Source organism: Pinus tabuliformis, chromosome 1_2 (assembly GCF_031772625.1).
Source record: "Pinus tabuliformis cultivar Carrire ecotype Pingquan chromosome 1_2, CPIR1, whole genome shotgun sequence".
Lineage (NCBI taxonomy): Eukaryota > Viridiplantae > Streptophyta > Pinopsida > Pinales > Pinaceae > Pinus > Pinus tabuliformis.
In genome coordinates, this window is record NC_142298.1 from 1,144,107,174 (window position 1) to 1,144,132,152 (window position 24,979).

The 24,979-nt window shown below is 37.7% G+C and overlaps 1 non-coding gene across 1 annotated transcript; it reads right to left on the reverse strand.

Annotated features, from left to right (window-relative positions):
* Positions 1-238: 238 nt before the first annotated feature.
* LOC149210249 (U6 spliceosomal RNA) lies at positions 239-340 on the reverse strand. Its single transcript, XR_016253187.1, has one exon. It is a non-coding gene; the product is annotated as a U6 spliceosomal RNA (small nuclear RNA).
* Between the last annotated feature and the right edge of the window lie 24,639 nt (positions 341-24,979).

Consider the following 24,979-nt stretch of genomic DNA (forward strand, 5'->3'; position numbering starts at 1 on the left):
AAAACTTAAAAATAAATAAAAATAATAAATGATCAATCTTATAAAAAACAAATAAATAAATTAATAATAATAATAATAATATATTATTTACTTTAGAAATTAAAAAATTGATCCTTTAATGAAGTTATAAAACATAATGCACTCATACACTAATCTCCATTCACGTACTCTGATTGAAAAATTAATCTCCATTCATGTTTTTATCGAAAATTTGTAATTTTATCTTTTCAGGAATTTAAAAAATTTGGACCATTTCTCGATTTGTGCATGTCATCCTTGCCAGGGGCCATACTAATCTTCTCTGTATCGTTCCAATTTTATCGGATGTCTCCAAAGAAACTTATCTTATAGAAATCAATGTGGAAATAAATAAATAAATTATTTGTATATAACAAAATTATACACTTTGTATTAAATTTCATATTAATACACAAAGTTCATAACAAATACAAACATAATAAATTGATATTGTACACAAAGCTCACCGCAATGGAAAATAAGGAAATTAAAAAACCATTCTTTCTCTGCAAAAATATGGAATTTTGTAAACCTTTCCGAGCAAAAAAGACAAAGCCATATAATACAATGACATAGTAAACAACATTCCAATCTAAAAGGCGTAGAAAGGGAAGATTTAAAAATACAATTTGTGCCATACAAAACTCCAAATCTAACTGTAGCCACCCTCATGTGTTTAAAAGTAGTTTGGTTTGATTCTTATAATGAAGACTGTCACATTACCAAACAAAATACTAGTTTCCAACTTTTAACTTCAAAAGCGAACCTGGTGTAGTGGTGCGGTAGTACCCTGCCACGGTTTAGACATTTAAATTGTGAAATTGTTTTCCACTTTGAGGTCCATAAGGCAATATTCAAACTTATTTTGGACTCCATTCAATGCTTACAAAGGTTGGTCATCCTCAAGGCAATGACCACCTTTGCAATCAATCAAAACTCGTCCTATAAAGTAAAAGAGAATATTGAAACAACATAGAATTTTTGAAGCTATATATATGCAAAATTGTTACATACATATTATTATCACTTCTAAGCAGAGGTTAATCATCATTATCATTGGTTTTAGTGGACATGAATTCATAACCATGATACATTTCCCCTATTGTAACTATTCCAGAGTTGAAGTTGCCTTCACTTCTTTGAAATTGATGATGATAGATGAACAGGCAATCATGTCTATGCCATTGACATAGTTTAAGCGATAATAATGAAAATATGGTTATAAAAAGATATGTGTAAAATTATTAGAGCATAGATAAGGATCTAGCTGAAGAATAATTGCACAAACTTGCAAGAATTGAAAAGTAAAAATTGGAACAAAGAATGAATTTGATTACTCAATATTGATTTGAGAATCAATACATAAAGTAACTAAGTTGACCGAAGGGATCAATTTAGTGCTCAAAATTCAGAGTGTTCAAAAATGCTTGAAACTTGTATAAGTGCGTAGATCTCGGTGACCTCAATCCAACATAATTTGTTTCACTCAAAGTCTATATCATATGTTCTTGATATCATGTTCTAATCGAATTACCAAACAGGTCAAAAATTGCAGAATTGATAGGTGACTAGACATTTTAGGCTAGTGGCAGGTTGTCACTTGGCCACTTCTGATTGGTCCAAAAATTCACAATTCTATTGGTTGTGGTTTGATTTTTTTTATTAATTGTGGGGCTGATTGTGTATTTGAAGGTCTAATTATGGAGGGCGACGTGGTCCAATGGTTGGTTGCCACATGGCCTCTAAAAAACACATCAAAATTTTGTTAAGGGGCCAAGGGCACCCATGAGACTCAAAGCCTCCACCATCCACCAAGCAACCACAAGCCATACCAATGCGCCATGCAATGTTTCCTTTTAACTTAAGGTTTCAGGTAGTATTTAAAGTTTAACACATTCAATGTTGGCAGTTGGGGTCGGGGCTAAGCCCCAACACTAGTCCCCACACCCACATGACCATGGGGCGGGATTGTGGGCCAAGGCTTAGCCCCAACCCCGTGGTCACAACCACAACCCAATTCACCGGGAGCGAAACTATGGTGGTAAAGGTTAAGGGCCAGCCTAGGGTCATATGACCCACCATACAACCAGGTGCAGGGAGAACTGACAGGGCCAACCCTCGGCCACATGGTTGTCACACAACCACACCGCCAAACAAAAAGGAGTGCCTGATATTTAAAGCCCTCAGCGTGGGAAAATAACAACCACCTCCAAGTTTTATGTGGACAACATTACCGTGTGTTAAGTAGTTGGGGGCTCGGTCAGCAGGGGCAGGTGGTTAGCCCCAGCCCCTGAGCATGTGGCCCCCATATGACGTTAATTTTTGGAAAACTAGGCGTTAGTGGATAGTTTAACAATCTGGAAATTTCACCCATCGAGCGGGATTGTAGGCCAAATTTTCACTCCAGTTATGGGTTTGGGGTGCTCAAGCCCGGTTTGGGTCGAATTGGAGGATGATTAGCTAGGGAATTGGGTAAAAACTTGTAACAGACATAACTTTCTCAAGTTTGGGCCAAATGAGGTGTAGAAAGAACCCAAATGGGGGTTTTTGACAATTATGGGTCCATTGCAGAAATTTGTTTTGCATTCTGACCACTGCAAATTCATTTAAACACATACTTTTGAGCATAATGAAAGAGGTCATGCATTGGAAGCTGGACCAGAAGATGTAGCCCAAGAGAGTGGTGAGCTCCTTTAACATGTTTTGTTGTTATGTGTTTTTGAAATGATTTATTTTCTCTCTTTAGTTGTTAATTATGTTTAAAAATCACTTGCTTATGTGTTTAGTAACTTGATCCATTACCCAAAACACATAAATTTTCATTTGCAATTTGTATATCACCTTCAGTTTTCAATTATAGATCATTCTGGTATCAATGCATCATGTTATTGTGAAGGTTTGATTTTGTTTGCAAGTGTTTTTTTTATGCTTACAAGATTAAAGCTCAAAAGAGGAGAAGGAGAACTTGTGGAGCCAAGATCTCAAATTGTTTCAAGGAGAACAAACACACCTCACGCTTCAATAGTCATGGCACATGAAGAAGGTGCTGAAGGGATGTATGAAGATGAAAGAATTTTAAGAAAGTATTTCTTTGAGATGTCTAAAATGGTAAAGGTTCTTTATGAAGAGAGGAATGCAAGGTTGTATGGAGAGCACTCAAAACCTCCAAAATGATATGGATGAAAAGGAGACAAGCCTCCAAAAGGGAGTGGAGGGAATGGTAGAAAACCACCAACTTCATCCTCATCTTATGCTTCTTCTACCCTTTCACAAACACCTCCAAATTCTCCAAAGGGTCATGGTAAAACTCCTTTGCTTAAGCTTTATATAAAGTTTGAATTGCTTATGTACAATGGGGAGGTAAACGCTGATAAATTGGATAATTGCGTTCATTAGATTGAAGTGTATTGCATGACACAAAGAATCAAGGATGATGAGACAAAAATTCAACGCGCTTCTCTTAGATTGGAAGGAGCAACACTTATTTGGTGGGAAGCCAAAACTCAAGAGGACACGAAGAAACATGGTAAGGTTTTATCCTCTTAGAAAGATTTTGTCGTTGCAATAAGAAGGCAATTTTATTCATTAGCATACATGCAAAAAGTTATTATGGATTGGCAAAACTTTAGACAAGCTAAAGGTCAAAATGTGCAAAACTATACTCAAGAATTTAGAAAAAGAGCTTTGATTTTGGGTATAGATTTATTCTCTCAAGACACTACTCAAATATATTGGAGGATTACATAGTTATTTGAGACACACAATTCTCATGTTTAACCCTACAAAATTAGATGAAGTTTGTGTATAGGGAACTCATTTATAAGTAAGAGGGAAGAATATTCCTCAAGAGGGCAGCAAAAAGCCATTTAAGAGTGGAGACAAAGGAAAGGGGGGATTCAAAGGAAAAGAAAACAAGAATGTTTTAGTTAAGAAAGAGGGAGAAAAACTCATATGTAAACGTTGTTCAAAAGAAGGCCATGATGAAGACCATTGTTGGAAACTTCATCCTGAAATGAGACCCAAAAATTTTAACAACAAAGGGAAACAAAAGACTGTTGCAACTACACAAAATGATTTAGGATTCAACTCTAGGGATGAAACAAATATCACATCCATGGGATTCAAAGATAAGGACTCTATTGCAAGTACTGGTTCTTTAGGTAGCCTTAATGAAACTCAACACGAAAAAGAAAGAATAGATCTTTCCCATATTAGATTTATTTAAAAACATACCAAGATAGATACACTGTTTGATAGTGGTTCACAAGCAAACCTCATTTCTGAAGACACTATCAAGAAATTGAATTTGGAAACAACTCCTCATCCTAAACCATATCCTTTAGGTTGGATATGTGATAATTCAAAATTTCATGGGACAAAAATATGTAAATTAAGATTTGACATCACTGGAAACTTTATCGATGAGGTAGAGCTTGATGTCATTCCACTTGGAATTTGTGGTATTGTTTTGGGAAGCCCATGTCTATATGATAGGAGATCCATCTTTCATCTTCATGAGAACAAATATCACTTGTTTAAAATTGGAGTTTAGTACATTGTTAGAGCACATAACAAGAAGTTTAAGTTGTCACTTGTGAATGCTGGACAAATGAAGAGGTTAGTCAATGCTAGTAAGAAATTTGTACTCTTGATGATAAAACCCAAAGAGGATAATGAAATGAAGCTTTTCAAGGTTGTGATTCAAAGTTAAAATCTGATTTTTATGAGGTTGTTAACACATATGATGAGATGTTTTAGGAGCCCAAAGGATTGATTCCTAAAAGAGGTATCCAACATGAGATCCATTTGCAGCAAGATTGTCCTCTTCCAAACATTGGCATGTACAAGATGTCAGTCATGGAGAATGCAGAAGTCAAAAGACAAATCCAAGAGTTTCTTGAAAAAGGGGTCATTAGACCAAGCACATCGCCATGTGGGTCACCAATTGTTTTATTACCAAATAAATATGGTACATGGAGCATGTGTGTAGATTTCAAATCCTTGAATGAGACTATGGTAAAGAATTGTTACCCTCTTCCTCAAATTCATGATTTGATTGATCAATTGAAAGATTTTGTTTATTTCACTAAGTTGGAATTGAGAAGTGGTTATCATCATATTAGGATTTTTTGACACCTAATCATAGGGATTGGGTGAACAACTATGATTAGTGTTAATAAATAATAGAGAAAATTAAGATTCATTGGGAGATGAACTGAATAGTCACTCCCTCTTGTATATAATAATGAACAACCTGAATGAATAATACAATTACATTTGAGGAGTTATCTCCTGGTTTGACATGGTATCAGAGCCAACACCATTTTTGGCTTCCCTCTCTACTTTGTAACTCCTCTCTCGTCACTATTGCCCCTCTCTGGCAACTGCTGTAGACGTTCGGCTGGTTATGTGAGGCAACTTCTCCACAAGTGCAGTTGAGGTATCACTCTCGTGGTTTCATAATGTTAAACACGGGTGCGATGAATGAAATTATCTTATGACTGTGTATCGGCGTTCTATCAGGTATTTTTCATTGTCCATACATTTTATTTATAAATCATAGTCAATTAGTGTTAAGCATTAATATTGAGTTTAAGCGCTAAAACTTCTCTTAAGCATCTTTATTAAAATATGAATTAAGCACGTGGGTAGTATTTGGCAAGTGGTAAGTGGTATCTCGCGTTCCCTAAAGCCTAGAAGTGGTATTCCTAAATTTCACGCGATTAACCTTAGTGGGTGACACGTAGCACGAGAAAACTAATTTTCTCGCGCACTCTCAATTTGTTATGCATCGTGCAAGATTTCACATGAGATTACGCAATAGCTGTTGGATCAAGTGGGATTGATTGACGGTGGAGATTGGCCAAGATAGTTGCTGAGCAGGTGATGCGATAGTTGTTCGATTAGACAGGTCAAATTTGACGGTGATTGCGTCGGAAGATGCATGTGAGTCAATTTAAATTTTGGACGCAATGTGGTTATTAAAAGGAGTTTAAGGTTTAGAGTGATTGGAATGTCCGTTTAATGGGTGATTAGATGCATATCGCTTTCGAAAGTGCGCGAAGTTTAATGTTAGAAATGGACACAATAAGGTTATGAATTGGGGTTTTAATTCCTTTTGATTTCGTTAAGGGATTGCACGAAAGTCGTTTGATTGCACGGTTCACATCGACGGTGGATATTGTCCGGGTTAGTTGGTAAGTGGATGGCGCGATATCTGTTGGATTTGGAGAAGTGAGATCAACGACGCGAATTGAAGTGCTTGATAAAAGGAGAAGTCAATGAGGGACAGATAGTGATTGGTCAGATACGCGGGACCCTCAGGGGGAAAATCCACGTACAAAATCGGATTTAAGCACATCTGATTGGTTACAAAGTTAACCAGTAGTCAAATTATAGACTACCACCTCATTTTCGTCAACCTCCTGCATCATTTCTAAAATGAACTCATTGATATCTATTATGGGAGTGGTTCTCACTGGGAAGGAGAACTATCCTGAATGGTCGTGGAAAATCAAAAACACTCTCATTTATAATGAGCTGTGGAAAGGAGTGTGTGTTGGATACAGAGACAAAGAGCTAGAACAGCCTACCTCAGACAAGGAATTCACCATTTGGGAAAATAAGAACAAAAAGGCTTATGCATTGATTGCAGCATCAGTAAATGAAGAGGTGAGTCGCCATATTTTTCCATTTTCAAATGCTTTCGAAGCCTTACAAAAACTGAAGTAACTCTATGACTCACACTCTGCACTTGAAGTTGTTCAACTCGTGATTAAATTGTTCACCCTTGAATTACAAAATGATGATCCTCTTGCTCTTGCATCAGAAGTAAAATATATTATGCATGATATCAAAGTCACTAATGTTGAACTGGACATTCCTCTGATAGATTTTCTCAAGGCACTTTATCCCACTTACTCAAATTATCTTGAGTCATTGCAAGCAAATGGAAACCTCAAAGATACTACCTTTGACTCCCCTGTGAAAAAAATTGATGAAAGAGAGAAAGTTTTTGGGAAGAATACAACTCCTCAGTCTTCTAAAGAGGCTATGTGCCTTGCACATAGAGACAATAATCTTGCTCAAGATTCTTCGAGAGGAAGAGGTGGTCAAAGAGGAAGAGGAAATATTTTAGAGGTAGGGGGGGCAAACACTCTCAAGGAGAAAAGTCAGATTTGTGCTTCATACATTGCAAAAGAGATGGATCACATGATGCATCCACATGCAAGTTTCCTTGGGACAGAATTGAGCATGAAAGAAACCAACCCAAAGGTAAAACTAATGACAAAGAGAAAGGTAAATCACTTGAATCCACTCACTATGTTGTGGCACACTATAATATTGGAGTAAATGAAGACTTATTTAATGCTTCACTTGCTTCTTGGAAAAATGATTGGTTGCTTGATTCACGAGAAACTTGCCACATGAATTTTAGAAGAGATTTTTTTGAAGAATTTTCTGAGAATGTTGATGGAGCAGTATATTTTTTAGACAAATAAAAACTCAAGCCATTAGGGCTTGGTACAATCAGGCTTAAATTGTCTGGTCATCCAGACTTTCTTCTGCATCATGTTTTATATCTCCCACAGCTGAGGAGAAAATTGTTGTCCTTAGTCCACATCCGCCAGCAAGGACACTCCATTCATATATTTGATGGAAAGTTTGAGGTGAGAAAAGCATCAAATCACTCACTTGTCATGACGGGGATAGAAGAAGAAAGGCTTCTCAAGTTGCAGGGTACCTTTGCTCGTGCACAAAATTTCTCATACAATTCTCATTATGAAAAGGTTACATTTCTATCAAGTTTATTATGGAATGCTCTATTTGGACACTTGAAGTATGACAGCCTCCGCTTGTTGAAGAAAAATGGTGTTACTGGTTTGCCTACAATTCCTAGGAAACTTAAGCAATATGATGGTTGAAATCTAGGAAAGCATAGCAAACAGTCTTTTCATGATTCACATTCCAGAGCACATAGAAAACTTGAACTCATTCATTCAGATTTATGTGGTCCAATGCCTGTTCCTTTTGCAAATGGAAATAAATATATGATGACATTTATTGATGACTACACCAGAGTGTGTTGGGTTTATTTATTGAAGAACAAATCTGATGCTTTTCAAACATTCAAGAACTTTCATACATGGATTGAAAATGATGCACAATCTCATATTGGCTCTATTCGCACTGCTAATGGAAAAGAATACACTTCAAATGAATTTGAAAACTATCTTCGTCAACATGGGATCAAACATCAAACAACTGTGCCTTATAATCCCCAACAGAACGGAGTAGCTGAAAGAATGAATAGGACAATCTTAAATATGGTGCACCCCATGATTTTTTTCAAAAATGTAAAAATGATGTTTTGGGCTGATGCAGTTCTATGTGCTGTATATATAAAGAATAGATGTCCATCTAATGCTATTAGAAACAAGACTCCTTATGAAATGTGGTATGGGCACATTCCTTCGGTAAAGCATTTCAGGGTCTTTGGTTCCACATGTTATGCCTTGATACAAAAGGTACATAGAAACAAACTTGGTGCAAGAAGTCGTAAGTGTATCTTCTTGGGATATTCAAACACTTCCAAAGCATACCATCTCTATGATGAAGTCAATAAAAATTTTGTTGTATCTGTAGATGTAATCTTTCTTGAGTCATCCAAAATTGAAAATGTTGTTGAGCGACAACTTGATCACTTGGATAGACTCACAAATACAAAATCATTTCAAGAATTTGATAATCAGATTCCACATCTTGAAGGGGGTATTCCTATACTAGATCAACCTGTGGAATCTTCTTCTGAAGCACTCTCTCCCCCGCATGAAACTCCAACAATGGATGATACTTTGAGTGATGTGATTGATAGAATTTAGAGACTCAATCTTGATTCAGTCCCAACTCAATCAACAGAGCAACCTGGACCATCTCAGAAAGGTCCCCCAAAGTGGTTGACAAAGACACATGAAAGTGTTCATCCTAATGAGGCTGGAAAGACAGGAACTAGAAATTTAAACTGGAAAAATGGAGGTGATGTAGATGACTCTAATTCACCTGTTGATATGGATGTTTCTTATGATTGCGAATTAAACTTGTCTACAGCTTTTGAACCAACTTCCTTCAAAGAAGCTACTTTTCATGATGAATGGAAAGAAGCGATGCAAAAGGAGTATGATGCTCTCATAAAGAATGGCACTTGGAAGCTAGTTGATCCTCCATTAGGAACCAAACCAATTGGCTACAAATGGGTCTACAAGGACAAATATAAAGCTGATGGCCCACTTGACAAGCACAAAGCTAGGCTTGTGGCAGAAGGTTTTGCACAGAAGGAAGGGGTTGATTATGAGGATACTTTTTCCCCCACAACAAAATGGGCTACCATCCAGACACTTTTTGCCTTAGCAGCTCATAATGGTTGGAAAGTCCATCAAATGGATGTAAAAACTGCTTTCTTGAATGGATATCTAAAAGAGAACGTTTTTATGTCCCAGCCTGAAGGATTTGCTATGAAAGGACATGAACATAAAGTATGCAAATTTGTGAAATCCTTGTATGGCCTCAAACAAGCACTGTGAGCTTGGTATGAAAAAATAACTGAGCATCTTCTGAAACTCAATTTCAAACATTATGATCTTGATGATGCAACTTTATTTGTCATGAAAGTTGTCAAAACAATTGTATATCTTGTGGTATATGTAGATGATATTTTGATTACAGGGAACAATGAGAGCTACATTGCATCCATAAAAAAGGAATTGAGAAAAGGTTTTGAAATGACTGATTTTGGCTATGTTCATTACTATCTTGGTATTGAAGTATCTCAACATCCGAAGTCCATATTCCTTTCTCAAAAGAAATACATTGGAGATCTGTTAAATAGGTTTGGCATGACTGAATGCAACTCTTTGACTACTCCAATGGAACAAAACTTAAAGCTCAAATCCATTGAAGGAAAATAATTTGAGGATGCAACAAAGTATAGAAAACTTTTAGGAAGTCTCAACTACTTAACTACTACCAGACCAGACATTTCGTTTGTTGTTGGAATCCTCTCCAGGTTTATACAAAATCCTTGTGAGGGACATGTTATGCCTTGATACCAAAGGTACATAGAAACAAAATTGGTGCAAGAAGTCATAAGTGTATCCTCTTGGGATATTCAAACACCTCCAAAGAATACCATCTCTATGATGAAGTCAATAAAAAGTTTGTTGTATCTGGAGATGTAATCTTTCTTGAATCATCCAAAATTGACAATGTTGTTGAGCGACAACTTGATCGCTTGGATAGACTCAAAAATAAAAAATAATTTCAAGAATTTGATAATCAGATTCCACATCTTGAAGGGGGGATTCCTATACTAGATCAACCTGTGGAATCTTCTTCTGAAGCACTCTCTCCCCCGCATGAAACTCCAACAACGGATGATACTTTGAGTGATGTGATTGATAGAATTGAGAGACTCAATCTTGATTCAGTCCCAACTCAATCAATGGAGTAGCCTGGACCATCTTAGAAAGGTCCCCCAAAGTGGCTGACAAAGACACTTGAAAGTGTTCATCCTAATGAGGTTGGAAAGACAGGAACTAGAAATTCAACCTAGAAAAATGGAGGTGATGTAGATGACTCTGATTCACCTGTTGATATGGATGTTTCTTATGATTGTGAATTGAATTTGTTTATAGATTTTGAACCAACTTCCTTCAAAGAAGCTACCTCTCATGATGAATGGAAAGAAGCCATTCAAAAGGAGTATGATTCCTTGATAAAGAATGGCACTTGGAAGCTGGTTGATCCTCCATTGGGAACCAAACCAATTGGCTGCAAGTGGGTCTACAAGAGCAAGTATAAATCTAACGGCTCACTTGATAAGCACAAAGCCAGGCTTGTGGCAAAGGTTTTTCCGAGAAGGAAGGGGTCGATTATGAGGAGTCTTTTGTCCCCACAACAAAATGGGCTACCATCCATAAACTCTTTGCCCTAGCAGCTCAGAACGGTTGGAAAGTCCATCAAATGGATGTAAAAACTGCTTTCTTGAATGGAGATCTAAAAGAGAATGTTTTTATGTCCCAGCCTGAAGGATTTGCTGTAAAAGGACATGAGCATAAAGTATGCACACTTCAGAAATCCTTGTATGGCCTCAAACAAGCATCGTGAGCATGGTATGAAAAGCTAACTGAGCATCTTCTAAAACTCAATTTCAAACATTATGATCTTGATGATGCAACTTTGTTTTTCAAGAAGGTTGGAAAAATAGTTGTATATCTTGTGGTATATGTAAATGATCTTTTGATGATAGGGAACAATGAGAGCTAAATTGCATCCATAAAGAAGGAATTGAGAAAAGGTTTTGAAATGAATGATTTTGGCTATGTTCATTACTATCTTGGTATTGAAGTATCTCAACATCCGAAGTCCATATTCCTTTCTCAAAAGAAATACATTGGAGATCTGTTGAATAGGTTTGGCATGACTGAATGCAACTCTCTTACTACTCCAATGGAACAAAACTTAAAGCTCACATCCATTAAAGGAAAATAATTTGAGGATGCAACAAAATATAGAAAACTTTTAGGAAGTCTCAACTACCTAACTGCTACTAGACCAGACATTTCGTTCGTTGTTGGAATCCTCTCCAGGTTTATACAAAAGCCTTGTGAGGGACATTGGTCTGCTACAAAAAGAGTTCTAAAGTACTTGAAGGGAACTCAAGACTTTGGAATCAAGTATACATAGGTGAGTGAATTCAACTTGATTGGATACTCTGATTTAGACTTCGATGGATACAAAGAAATTCATATATCTACTTCGAGTTAAGCTATGAGTCTTGGATCAGGATCTATCTCCTGGAGATCATGCAAACAGAGGTAGAATATGTGGCAGAAGATGAGGCAACAAAATAAATTGTGTGGCTCAGGAAAATTTTGGAAGACTTGCAGGTAAAACAAGTATAATCGACTCCACTCATGATTGACAATACCTTGGCAATAAAGTTGGCCAAGAACCCAAAGTTCCATGATTGAACGAAGTACATCAATACAAAATATCATCTCATTCGACATCATGTCGAGGCCAAAACAATCCATCTTCGTCATTGTTCCACTAATGAGCAGATTGCAGACATCTTCACCAGAGCGCTTGGAAGAGAAAAGCTTGAAAGATTCCAAACGATGCTTGGACTCACCAACATCCCTTCAAATTAAGGGGGGAAATGTTGACACCTAATCATAGGGATTGGGTGAACAACCATAATTAGTGTAAATAAATAATAGAGAAAATGAAGAGTCACTAGGAGATGAACTGAACAATCACTCCCTCTTGTATATAATAATGAACAACCTGAATGAATAATATAATTACATTTGACGAGTTACCTCCTGGTCTGACAGGATTACTGAAGGAGACACATGGAAGACAACTTTCAAAACAAAGCAAGGTTTGTTTGAATGGTTGGTTATGCCATTTGGGTTTTGTAATGCTCCTGCAACATTCATTCGAGTTATGAATGATGTATTAAGGCCTTTTCTTGGTGATTTTGTAATTGTCTACATAGATGACATATTGATATTCAACAAATCTTGTGAAGAATATGTTAGGCATGTGAAACAAGTCTTACATGTCTTGAATAAATAAATTTGTTTTTAAAGATGTCTAAATGTGAGTTTTGAAAAACCTCATTAGTTTATTTGGGACATATTGTTGGAGGGGGTGAATTGAAGATAGATCCCTCAAAGGTCAAAGTCATTGTAGATTTGCCCAAGCCCAATAATGTAACTAAGGTTAGAAGCTTTTGGGAGAAACCTAATATTGGAGAGAGTTTATTTCTATTTTTTTTCCAATTACAGCTCCATTACATGCCTTGACAAGCATTAAGCAGGTCTTTCAATGGGGAGGCACGCAACAAAAATATTTTGATGCATTGAAGGAGAGAATCATTACAACTCTAGTTCTTGCACTTCCTAATTTAAGAAACCATTTGAGATACAAATAGATGCAAGTGACTATGTCATGGGAGTAGTCTTGATGCAACATGGTAAGCCCATATGTTACCATTCTAAAACTTTTAATGGTGAAGTAGATAACTATCCTACATATGACAAGGAACTATATGCATTGGTGCAAAGTGTGAAAAAATGGAAACACTATTTGATGGGAAGGAAACTATCATTCAAATTGATCATAACCATTGCAATACTTGCAATCAAAAACTAAACTACAACAAGCAAGGCACTTCAGATGGATGATTTTCTTACGGAATTCCACTTGGTGATAAGGTATACGAAAGTTATCTATAACAAGGTTGTTGACATGCTTTCTAGACCAATTGTTAGTGATTTAGTTATTCTCAAGCATAATTCTATCATGCATGAGACCTATGTTGAACATTATGCTTTAGATGATGATTTTAAAGATGTATATGCAAATTTATGTCAAGGAAACCAAGTAGAGGAATTGGATTACCATGTGCATGATAAAATTTTGCATCATCTTGGAAAGCTATGCATTCCATAGGGTGAAAGAGTCAACATCATAAGGGAAGTGCATACTTCTCTTATTGATGGCCATTTCAGTGTAGGCAAGATGGTGGCACAATTAAAAAGGTATTGTTATTGGCCTAGAATGAATGAAAGTGTATCACGATATGTAAGAGGATGTTCTTTATGTGCTACAAGTAAGCCTATCAATAGAAAGTTAGGATTGTATACTCCACTTCCAGTTCCTTACAGTCCTTGGGAAAGTGTTTCTATGGATTTTGTAGGTCAATTGCCTATGTCTAAAAAAATCATGATTATCTTTATGTTGTGGTGGATAGCTTTGAAAATGTGTGTATTTTGATGCCTTGTAAGAAGTAGGTTACAACTGAACATACTACATAAATGTTTTTTCAACATGTATGGGTACATTTTGGGTTACCCAAATCCATTATTTTTTTATCGAGATTCTTGATTTGTCAGGAACTTTTGGTCAAGATTATGGGCACTCATGGAAACCAAGTTGAAAAAGAGCACAACATTCCATCCACAAATCGATGGTCAGACAGAAGTGGTGAACAAAAAAATAGTACATCTTCATGGTTATTGCATCAAACATCCTAAGATTTGGGATGAACACTTACACTACATTCAACATGCTTATAACCGGGCAAAGCATTCATCGACTCAAATATATCCATTTGAGGCATGATTTGGTTCCTTACCAAAATATCCTTTAGATATTTGGGAATGATGTTTCTATTGATGGTCATAGTGACATTGATAAGTCCAAGGTATTCATTGAGCAAGTTCAATTGGTCCATCAAATGGTTTAAGAACAATTGGAAAAGAGCCAAGCCAAATACAAGACAAGGCATGATAAGTATCGTGTTGACTGCAATTTCCAAGTTGGAGATGAAGTTTGGCTTTACATTAGCAAAGATAGGCTTAAAGGAGAAGGTAAAAATCTGAACCAATAAGGTATGGCCCTTTGAAGATTCTAGAAAGATTGGTAACAATGCCTTTCGTTTGGATTTGCCTCCTTATATGCAGAATGTATGTAGTTGTTAATATTGAGAATTTGAGATTATATGAGCCTCATTTTATTCATGATCAAGGACAACATGTTTAGATTCCTTCAATAGAATATTTCTCTCCTTAATTATCTTGAAGAATTACAACAGGATACCATCCTTGAAAGAAGGACAAGAACTTCAAAATGAGAGAATGTGGAGTACCTCCGTGTTGGTCTCAAAGACACAAATTCAAGCAAAGCTAAATGGATTAAGGTTGGAAGGGTGAGTTAATTGTACCCTCATCTATTTGTTAACTGAAAGTAGTCTTTTGGCGGTCCAAAAGCTTCCAATGGGGAGGAATGATCAAAGGGATTAATTTAGTGCTCAAAATTCAAAGTGTTCAAAAATGCTCAAAATCTATATCAGTGCATAGATCTCGGCAACCTAAATCCGATGCAATTTGTTTCACTCAAAACTGATATTATATGCTCTTGATATCATGTTCTGATCAAATTGCCAAATAGGTAAAAAATTGCAGAATTGACAGGTGACTGGACATTTTGGGCCAGTGGAAGGTTGCCACTTGGCCACTTCTGATTGGTCCAAAAATTTGCAATTCTATTGGTTGTGGTTCAATTTTTTTTATTAATTGTGAGGCCAACTATGTATTTGAAGGTCCAACGATAGAGGGGCACGTGGGGCAATGGCCGGCTACCGCGTGGCCTCCATACAACGCATCAAATTTTTGTTAAGTGGCCAGGGGCACCCACAACAATTGAACTCATGACTATCCACCAAGCAACTACAATCCATACCAATTCACCATGCAATGTTCCATATTAACTTAAGTTTTCGAGGGTGGTATTTAAAGTTTAACGCATTCAACGTTGGTGGTTGGGGTCAGGGCTAAGCCCCATCCTTGGTCCCCGCGCCCACATGAGCATGGGGCGGTACTATGGGCCAAGGCTTAGCCCCATCCACGTGGTCATAGCCACAACCCAATGCATTGGGAGCAGAACTGTGGCAGTAAAGTTTAAAGGCCAACCCAGGGTTATATGACCCACCATACAACCAGGTGCGCAGAGAATGGAGGGGGCTAGCCCCAGGCCACATGGTCGTCACACGATCACACTGCCAAACAAAAAGTAGCCCCCGATATTTAATGCCCTCAGCACGGGAAAATAACAACCACCTCCAGGTTTTATGGGGCCAATATGACCACGTGTCAAGCAGTTGGGAGCCCAACTAGAAAGGGTGGGCGGTTAGACCCTACTCCTAAGCATGTGGCCCCCATAAGACCTTAATTTTTATAAAACTGGGCATTAGTGGACAGTTTAACTGTCTAACAATTTCACCCATTGAGTGGGATTATAGGCCATATTTTCACGCCACTTCTGGGTTTGGGCCACTCAAGCTAGGCTTGGGTTGAATTAGAGGATGATTAGCTAGGGAATTGGGTGAAAACTTGTAATAGGCATACCTTTCTCAATGTTTGGCCAAATGAGTTGTAGAAAGAAACCAGATGGGGGTTTTTGACAGTTCTAGATCCATTGGAGGCATTTGTTTTTCATTTTGAGCATTGGAAATTCATGTAAACACATATTTTTGAGCATAATGAAAGAGACCCTGCATTGGAAGCTGGACTAGGAGATGTAGCCCAAGAGAGGGGTGAACTCCTTTATCATGTTTTGCTGTTATGTGTTTCTGAAATGGTTTATTGTCTCTGTTTAGCTATTAATTATGTTTAAAAATCACTTGTTTATGTGTTTAGTAACTTGATCCATTACCCAGAACACATATAAAATTTCACTTGCAATTTGCATATCACCTTTAGTTTTCAATTACAGATCGTAAGTTAAGCTTAGTTGTACATGAAATAACTAAGATTCATTTAAGATAACTAAAGTTAAGTGTGTTTTATTTTATGTTAATGTTAATGTGCATGTGCACCACATGCAAGCACTAGAGTTAACTAACTAAATCCAAGTGCACACCACATGTAAGCACTAGATTTAACTAATGCTAACTGAGTGCACATCACATGCAAGCACTAGAGTTTAACCAAAACTAATTAAGGCTAACTAAGTGCATGTACACCAACACCCCCCACCCCCCCTTAAGCATAACTTAGGTGAGGATGATGCAAAATGAATGAGTCCCGACAATAAGGCCATTTTAGGTACCCATGCACAATGCATGAAAGAGGAAAGAGGGAAAACCCATTGGGAAACCACCCCCTCCCCCTCCAACCCCCACCTCAAAATACAATGCAAAAAGTAGAGAAAAGACAACTGCTAGGCAATCATGTTCTTCGCCCTGAGACGATCTTGATGAAGTGCATGTGGATCTCGATATGTTTGGTCTGTTGTCACTACACTAAATCTTTGCAAAACTTTAGTATACTATGATTGTCACACCATATGAAAATCGAATGATGGCCACTAATACTAAGCTCAAAAAGGAAATGTTGTAGCCAAATGGCTCGAATAGTGGCATTGGTTGCTCCTTTGTACCTGACCTCTAGTAATGATAAAAAATGTCAACTTGCTTCTTGCTTGACCAACAAATGGGGTCGAATCACAAACTAAGTAATAACTGGAGGTGGACTTGTGATCAAAGTTGTCACCTACCCAATCTGAATATGCGAAGCCAATGATATCCATAAAACAATTTGTTGCATAATGAATCCCATAGGTGATTTTCCCTTGGACATATCGAAGGATGAACTTTGCATCTTTCCAGTGTAACTCATGTGGCTCTTGCATGTATTTGGAAACTCCTCCTATGAAATATGAGAGATTAGGACAGAAGTGAGTGATTAGGTGCTCAAAATTAGGCTCAAAAATCAAAGTGTTAGAATAGTGATGAATTTAGCTTTAGATCGAAGAGCTCATCATTCTGATTCCAACGGTGTGAACAACACTCAAATCCGATCTCGTATGTAGAAGTTAGAGCAAGTCAAAGTTCAAGTTTGACTTGCTCACATGGTAGGATTTGATGATGCGGTAAGGTACTTCAGTGAATGAGGAGGCTCCAAGTGGCAACCCGTTATTGGTCCCTGCATGTCGTAAATCAAAATCGCAAGTAGGTCATTGTTAGAAATCATCCCCTGAGTAGGGAAGGGTGCACTGCGATAAGGTAGGCGAGAAGGTTTTCAAGAAACAGCCAGAGGCGCGATGTGATGGATCACAATCACAGATTGGTGAAGGGTCTGTGTTACAGAATCGGGCCTCGATCGTACTAGGTTGTGATGTGATATTGCAATCACAAATCACAATGGTGCAAAATATCCACATATACAAAACCCCGGTTATCTGCCGATTTGTGAAATGCGATAAGTCCTTATATGCGAGATGTTTATTGATTCTGGCTAATACCTCCGTCGGGTCTGCCACATCGTAATGACACATCGCCCACTGTGTTCACAAGACCATAAGCTTGAAGAACTCTGCCGATTGCGTTTTGGGATAAGACAGTCAGTGTCGACGGATTATGGTCCAAATTGTCGCCTAGTTAGCGCGTTTTTGGGGCTAATTTGTAGGATCATGCCGGAAATGGGGCAACTTTTGGAGTGAATAATGGGAAAACAAGGGGAAGTCATAACTTCTTCACTTTTCCACAAAATTGGTTGCAAAAAGAGGCCATATAGCCATTTTTTAGTATTATGGACTCATTGGAGCAAGTTTTAGAAGCATTTGAGCATGGTAAACACATATTTTTACAATTTGAGCATAATAGAGAGGCTCAAGCCATTAGAACTTGGACCAAGGAGATGTAGCCCAGGAGGGGTGAAATCCTTTATCATCTATTTGTTGTAATGTTTTTTTGATGATGTTCTGTACATGTTAATGTTGTTGTTTAATTTATAGTTTATGTTAAATTGCTCATAAAATTAACGTAAAAACTCTTCATTTCACTTGCAAAAATTCATGAATCCTTAAGCACAATGAAAGCATTTTGTTAATAATATAACGAAGATCTTAGCACTGCAAACTAGTATTTTAAATCAGATCAAATTTGGTATCAGAGCACTAGGTTTTCTGTGTGAAAGAAGGATTTAATTGTTTACAAGTTTATGTCATGCTTACAAGGTTAAAACTCAAAAGAGGTTAAGGAAAGGTGGTTGGAAGCCCTGAAGTTGGGTCAAGGGGAAGAAGGTGGTTGGAAGCCCTGAAGTTGGGTCAAGGGGAAGAAGAGAAAGTTTTCCACAATATCCAATACCAATTCAGCCTCAATTTGTAGTTGAGACTACATAGATCATGTCTCATGAAGGAGAACCCACAAACATGACAGAAGATGAGAATTCCTTCAGAAAGGCTTTCTTTGATATGACAAAGATGGTGAATGTCCTCTATGAAGAGAGGAATAGCAGGTTGCAAGGAGAAAGTTCCAAACCTACCAAAGGAGAAGGATCTTTAGGAGGAGGTAATGGGAACATAGACAAACCTCCACCCTCTCCACCATCTTCTTCATCTTCTTCTTCACAAGCATCTTCACACTTTTCCACTAATACAATCCTTACTCATACTCATCATCATTATTCAAAAGGAACTGGTAAATCACCTTTTTTAAAACTTGATGTTAAATTCTAGTTGCCCATGTATATTTTTGAAGTGAATGTAGAGAAGCTTTATAATTAGATTCATCAGTTGGAGGCCTATTGCAGGATTCAAAACCTTCAAGAGGATGACATAAAGATTCAATTAGCTTCCTTGAGAATGGAGGGTGAAACACTACTATGGTGGGAATCAAAGACCCAAGAGGAGATTAAAAAACATGGTAAGATCTCTATTTATTGGAATGATTTCATTGCTACAATAGAAAGACAATTCTACCCTCTCAGTTATATGCAGAAAGCCATCATGAATTGGTAGAATTTTAGACAACTAAAAGGTCAAAACGTGCAAGATTACATCCAAGAATTTAGAAAAAGGTCTTTGATGTTAGGTGTAGATTTGCAATCACAGGACACATTGTTGAAGTACATAAGGGGTTTACACAGTTACCTTAGACATACTATCTTAATGTTTAATCCCATTAATCTAGATGATGTGTGTGTGCAAGCCACTCATCTTGAGGCAAGAGGGAAAAAAACCCCAAAAGAAGGTAGTAAAAAGACATTTAAGGGTAAAGAGAAAGAAAAGTGTTTCAAGGGGAAGAAAAATGCATCCATTAAAAAGGAAGGAGAGAAATTAATATGTAAACAATATTCAAGAGAGGGTGACAATGAAGCTCACTGTTGGAAGCTTCATCCTGAAATGAAACCAAATAAATTCAACAACAAAGGAAAAGAAAATACAACTGTCATCACTAAAGAAGAGGATTTGGGATTCGAATCGGGTGGTGAAACAAAAATCATGGTCATGGGGTTTCAAGGAAAGGAATCCATTGCTCGAACTAGTTCTCCAGACTCACAAAATGAAAATCCAAATGAAAAGAGAAGAATAGAATTGTTTCACATAAGGGTGATCTCAAAACATAACAAGATTGATACATTGTTTGATAGCGACTCTTAAGCCAATCTTATCTCAAAAAACATTGTCAAAATTTTAAATTTGGAAACCATTCCACATCATAAACCATATCCACTTGGATGGTTGTGTGACAATGCACAATTGAAGGTTACGAGAAAGTGTAAACTAAAATTCGTAATCACTGCAAAATTTGTAGATGAAGTGGAGCTTGACATTGTGCCATTAGATATCTGTGGCATCGTTTTGGTCAATCCATACCTTTATGATAGAAAAGCTATTTTCCATCGACATGAAAACAAATATCACATATTCAAAAATGGAGTAGAATATATTGTGAGAGCTCACAACAAAAAAACAAATCTTTCGATTGTTAATGCAGGGAAGATGAAAGGCTAGTGAACCTGAGCAAGAATTTTGTGCTTCTCATGATCAAACCCAGGAATGATATTGATTATGAAGCGTTTGATGGTTGTAATTCGAATTTGAAAACTGATTTGGTTGACGCTGTTAACCAATCTAATGAAATGTTTTAGGAATCGAAGGGATTACTTCCCAAGAGGGGAATCCAACCTAAGTTACAGTTGCAGCAAAAGTGTCTTCTTCCTGACGTTGGCATGTACAGGATGTGAGTGATGGAAAGCACATAAATTAAGACACAAATCCAGGGATTATTGAATAAAAGTATCATTTAGCCTACTCCTTTACCGTGTGGTGCACCTCTTGTTTTGACGCCCAACAAGAATGGTAAGAATTTCCTTGAATGGGATTCAAGAAGTGGTTTTCAAAAAAGTAGAGTTGTTGAGGGAGATATTGGGAATATGACATTCAAAACCAGCCAAGGTTTTTTTGAATGGCTTGTTATGGTTTTTGGTCTTTTCCATGCTCCTACTACTTTTACACATATGAAGAAAGATGTGTTGAAGCCATTTCTAGACAGGATAATCATTCGGATAAGAGTTTTTTGGGGGCAAACCCAATGTTGGTGGAGAAATTTTGTTAATTTTTCTTCTATCGTAGTTCATTTGAATTCATTGGGAATTATGCAAAAAGTCTTCCAGTGGGGATGAAAACAATGAGAGGCATTTGATGTTTTAAAACAAAATATTAGTACAGTTCCAGTACTTGCACTTCCAAACTTGAGATAGACATTTATGTTTCAGATTGTTGTATGTAACCATGCCATGGGCGTAGTCTATTTGCAATATGGTAAGCCCATTTCTTTTCATTCAGAAATTTTTAATGAAAAAGTGTTTAAGCTGCAGTGACAAAGGCACTTCCATTGGATGGGTTTTCTTCTATTCCACTCGGACAAAAGGTATAAGAAAGGTATAAGAGACCAGTTTTTTGATGTAATTTCTAGGCCTATAGTTTGTATAACTATTTTCCTCAAGCATCATTTTTTTTACATGAAAGTTAAGTTAAAAAAAATACGTACTTTCAAGATGTATATTTAAGCTTGAATCAAAGGAATCAAGTGGAGGAATTTGTTTACCATTTGCATCATAATGTATTGTATCATCTTGGTAAGAAGGATGTTGCTACTGATAGTAACATGGACAAGGCTAAAGAGTTCATTGAACGACTCCAAATGGTAAATAAAACATTACAAGAACAACTTGAAAAGGTTAAAGGCAAGTGCACAAAAAGGCATGACAAGAATTGTGGAGATCACAAGTTCCAATTTGGTGATGAATAGATCAAGATTGGAAAGGTGAGGGAACTGTACCCTCACCTACTGATTAATTGAAAGTGATATTTTTGGGTCCAAAATACTTCCAGTAGGGAGGAGTGATCAGGTGCTCAAAATTAGGTTCAAAACTCAAAGTGTCAGAACCTTGATAAACATAGCTTTAGATTGAAGAGCTTGTCATTCTGATTCCAACGGTGTGAACATCATTCAAATTCGAGATTGTATACAAAAGTTAGAGAAAGTCAAAATTCAGGTTTGACTTTCTCACATGGCATGATTGGATGATGTAGCAAGGTCCTTCAGCTAACGAGGAGGTGCCAAGTGGAAATCCGCCATTGGCCCCCGCATGTTGCAAATCACAATCACAAGTAGGTCAACGTTATTGATGCAGGAGCATCTAGCTCGCCATGACCGGGTGAAGTCTCACCAGGTTGGAAGGTTGACAAGTATCTGGAATGTTTTCTTTTATTTTCGAGTTTAGGAAGTCATAAGGCAGATAGTTCGTTTATTTTATTTTAATTACTAAAAGATAAGGTTAAGTGTCGGTTAGGGTCATTATAAGTTTAATAGAAATAAAAGTCAGTTAGAAATTGATCTGTTAAATTAGGAAAGACAAAAAGAAACAAAACTGTCTACAAGCAGAACTTGTAAATAATAATTAAACAGTTGTTTAACAAACTATTTTCTGTTCAACTGACCGTGAGGGACAGTTCGAATTAACTGTAATTTCAACATATAAAAGAAGAGATGTAACACCAAGGCAGGGTTTTGCAATTTTAAAATACGAAATAACAGAAACAAATCTATTTTCTAATCGTTTATCTGTATACAAATACTGTCTATCTGCTGAATAACAAAACTTTCTTTCTTGCATAACGAAACAAAACTAATAGTGTTGACAACCAGAGGGAAGCCATGGTGAGGTTACAGTGTTTTTGTATTATCAACAAATGAACATACTATCAAGAAAATAACTGACTGTATAATTGCAAGTGGAATACGACGTGAAGGGACCCCGTTTACAGGAATGTCATGATTAGAGGCTCAGGAACAAACAAAACCGCACATTAAATCAAAGAAGCAATGTATAGAGAAAGGTAATGCCTCAAGACCGAGAATTCCACGTAATTTCTGAGTAATGAAACCATAGCTCAACCAGTTCTCATTTAAGTTGACTCATATTCAATCACAATATATAATTGTTGACAAAACCCAAGTGTCGCGTCCAAGAATTGGACAAACCCTGGCCTAGGGTTTGGGAATAAAAACCCCAACGTTCCCATCGACAAACAACTGATGGAACAAGAGACCGAGACCAAGAATATACAGGGAATAGTAACAGCTCACGACAACAACAACCGACAAGACAAAACTACAGAAAGTTAAGGAAGCTAGTGCGTGTTGACAAGCATTGGAGAACTAGAGCCTACCAAAGATTAAGCTATCCTTTTGAGCATTAAAACTCGGAGAACCCACGAGCCCAGGTCGAACCATGACCTGCAAGAGCAACAGTGCAATGTCACTATCTGAGCATTACCATTAAACCAACGAAACAGTTGCAAAAAAAAAGAGTTTGGGTGCTAGTTACCTGCGCAAGTGGACTGAGAAGCCGAGAAGTAGAGCCTAGCCGAACAACTGAAACGGAGCCCAGAGGAGCAACCCTGGTTAATACGAATCTCAATAGGGAAACTTAAATTGAAGCAGGAGGAAGAGTATATCTGTTGGAAGTCGCCGAAACCTGGTGATTTGTTACCAGAAAGCTGAGAGCGATGAAAAGCAACACAACCGAGCATAAAACAGTTATTACAGGCATCCATTAACCACAACAGAGTGACCAAACCAGAACAGAAGTAACAGAACTACAACGGTGATAGCACAACAAGAGTTGAACGCAGGACCTGGTAAAGAACTCAAAATTCTCGATGATCTCAAGGTAAAGAACAGTCGAATGAAACCCAGAGATTTACCGTGGGCGTTAACCAGCAAGCGAGCTAGGAAAAGCAAGAAGGTATTACTCCATTGAAGTTGGGTGAACCCATAACCAGTTGCAGAGAATTTACAGTCGTAGAAAAGGCAAGACCACATTCAAACCCTCACAGTGGTCGAACACCATAACCGAACCCTCTCGAATGAATACAGGACCGGGATATTTTGCCTAAGAACGCTCAAAGGAGCCAGGCCCGAGGCACATTGAGTGGAGTTAAATGCGGCTGTAATTGCCCGCAGCTAAAAACCAATACACATCACCAACTTTTCACATGACCACTGGAAAAGAACCACCATATTATGAGTCCGGTGACCGCCGACTAAATCCAAGTCACATAGAGTTGCGGGACCGTGAGGTTGGGTTACATCACAGTGGTATCAGAGCTTTAATCTGATTGAGGATATGGAAGTAGGACGACAAGGTCGTGGTCGAGGTGGCCGAGGTGGCAGAGGTGTTCGTAGATTGGCAGATGAAGGGTTAAGAGAGGAGTTCAGAATTCTTGCTGCCCATTTGGAGGCAGTAGAAGCAGGTAGACGGAGAGATCCAGAGTTAGGTGATGCTAGTGAAGAGGAAGTAGAAGAGGCAGCAGATGGACTGGAAGGTGAATCTGCAGAAGTGAGATTGCTGAGATATGTTTTATTAGCAAGTAGTAAACCTAAACCAGAACTCCCGACGTATGACAGCAGCCTGTCTATCAAGGTTTTGCTAGATTGGATTAGCGAGATGGATAAGTACTTTGAGTGCGAGGAAGTCAGCGAAGATCGCAGAGTCAAGTTTGCGGCGACGAAACTGAAGGGACACGTAGCCCTATGGTGGGATAATGTCCAAAATGAGGGGAGGAGATTGAATAAGGTGTTGATCAAAACCTGGTCGAGAATGGTGGCCAAGTTGAAGGGTAGATTTCTGCCAAGGGATTATCAGATTGCATTGCATAGGCATATGCAGAATCTGAGGCAGAAAGGACTAACGGTTAAAGAGTACACGGAGGAGTTCTATCGAGTGAATTTGCGAGCAAGATACACGGAGGATACAACAGAAAGAATAGCCAGGTATGTTAATGGGTTGAGGATGGACATTTTAGATGAAATAAGTATTTTATCTCCGAATAATACCGAGGAGGCATATCAGAGCGCAATAAAGGCTGAGGAGAAAATTAATAGAAGGTAGAATGCTTGGAGAGGACGAGGGGCAAGCAGAGGAAAAGGCCAGTCCTATGGCAGGGGCCGAACTACTAACAACAATGAGGAAGCTAGCAGTTTGAAAACTTTTGGAACAACAGATAGAGGAGATAGTGCGAGAGGCGGTAGATCGTCCTA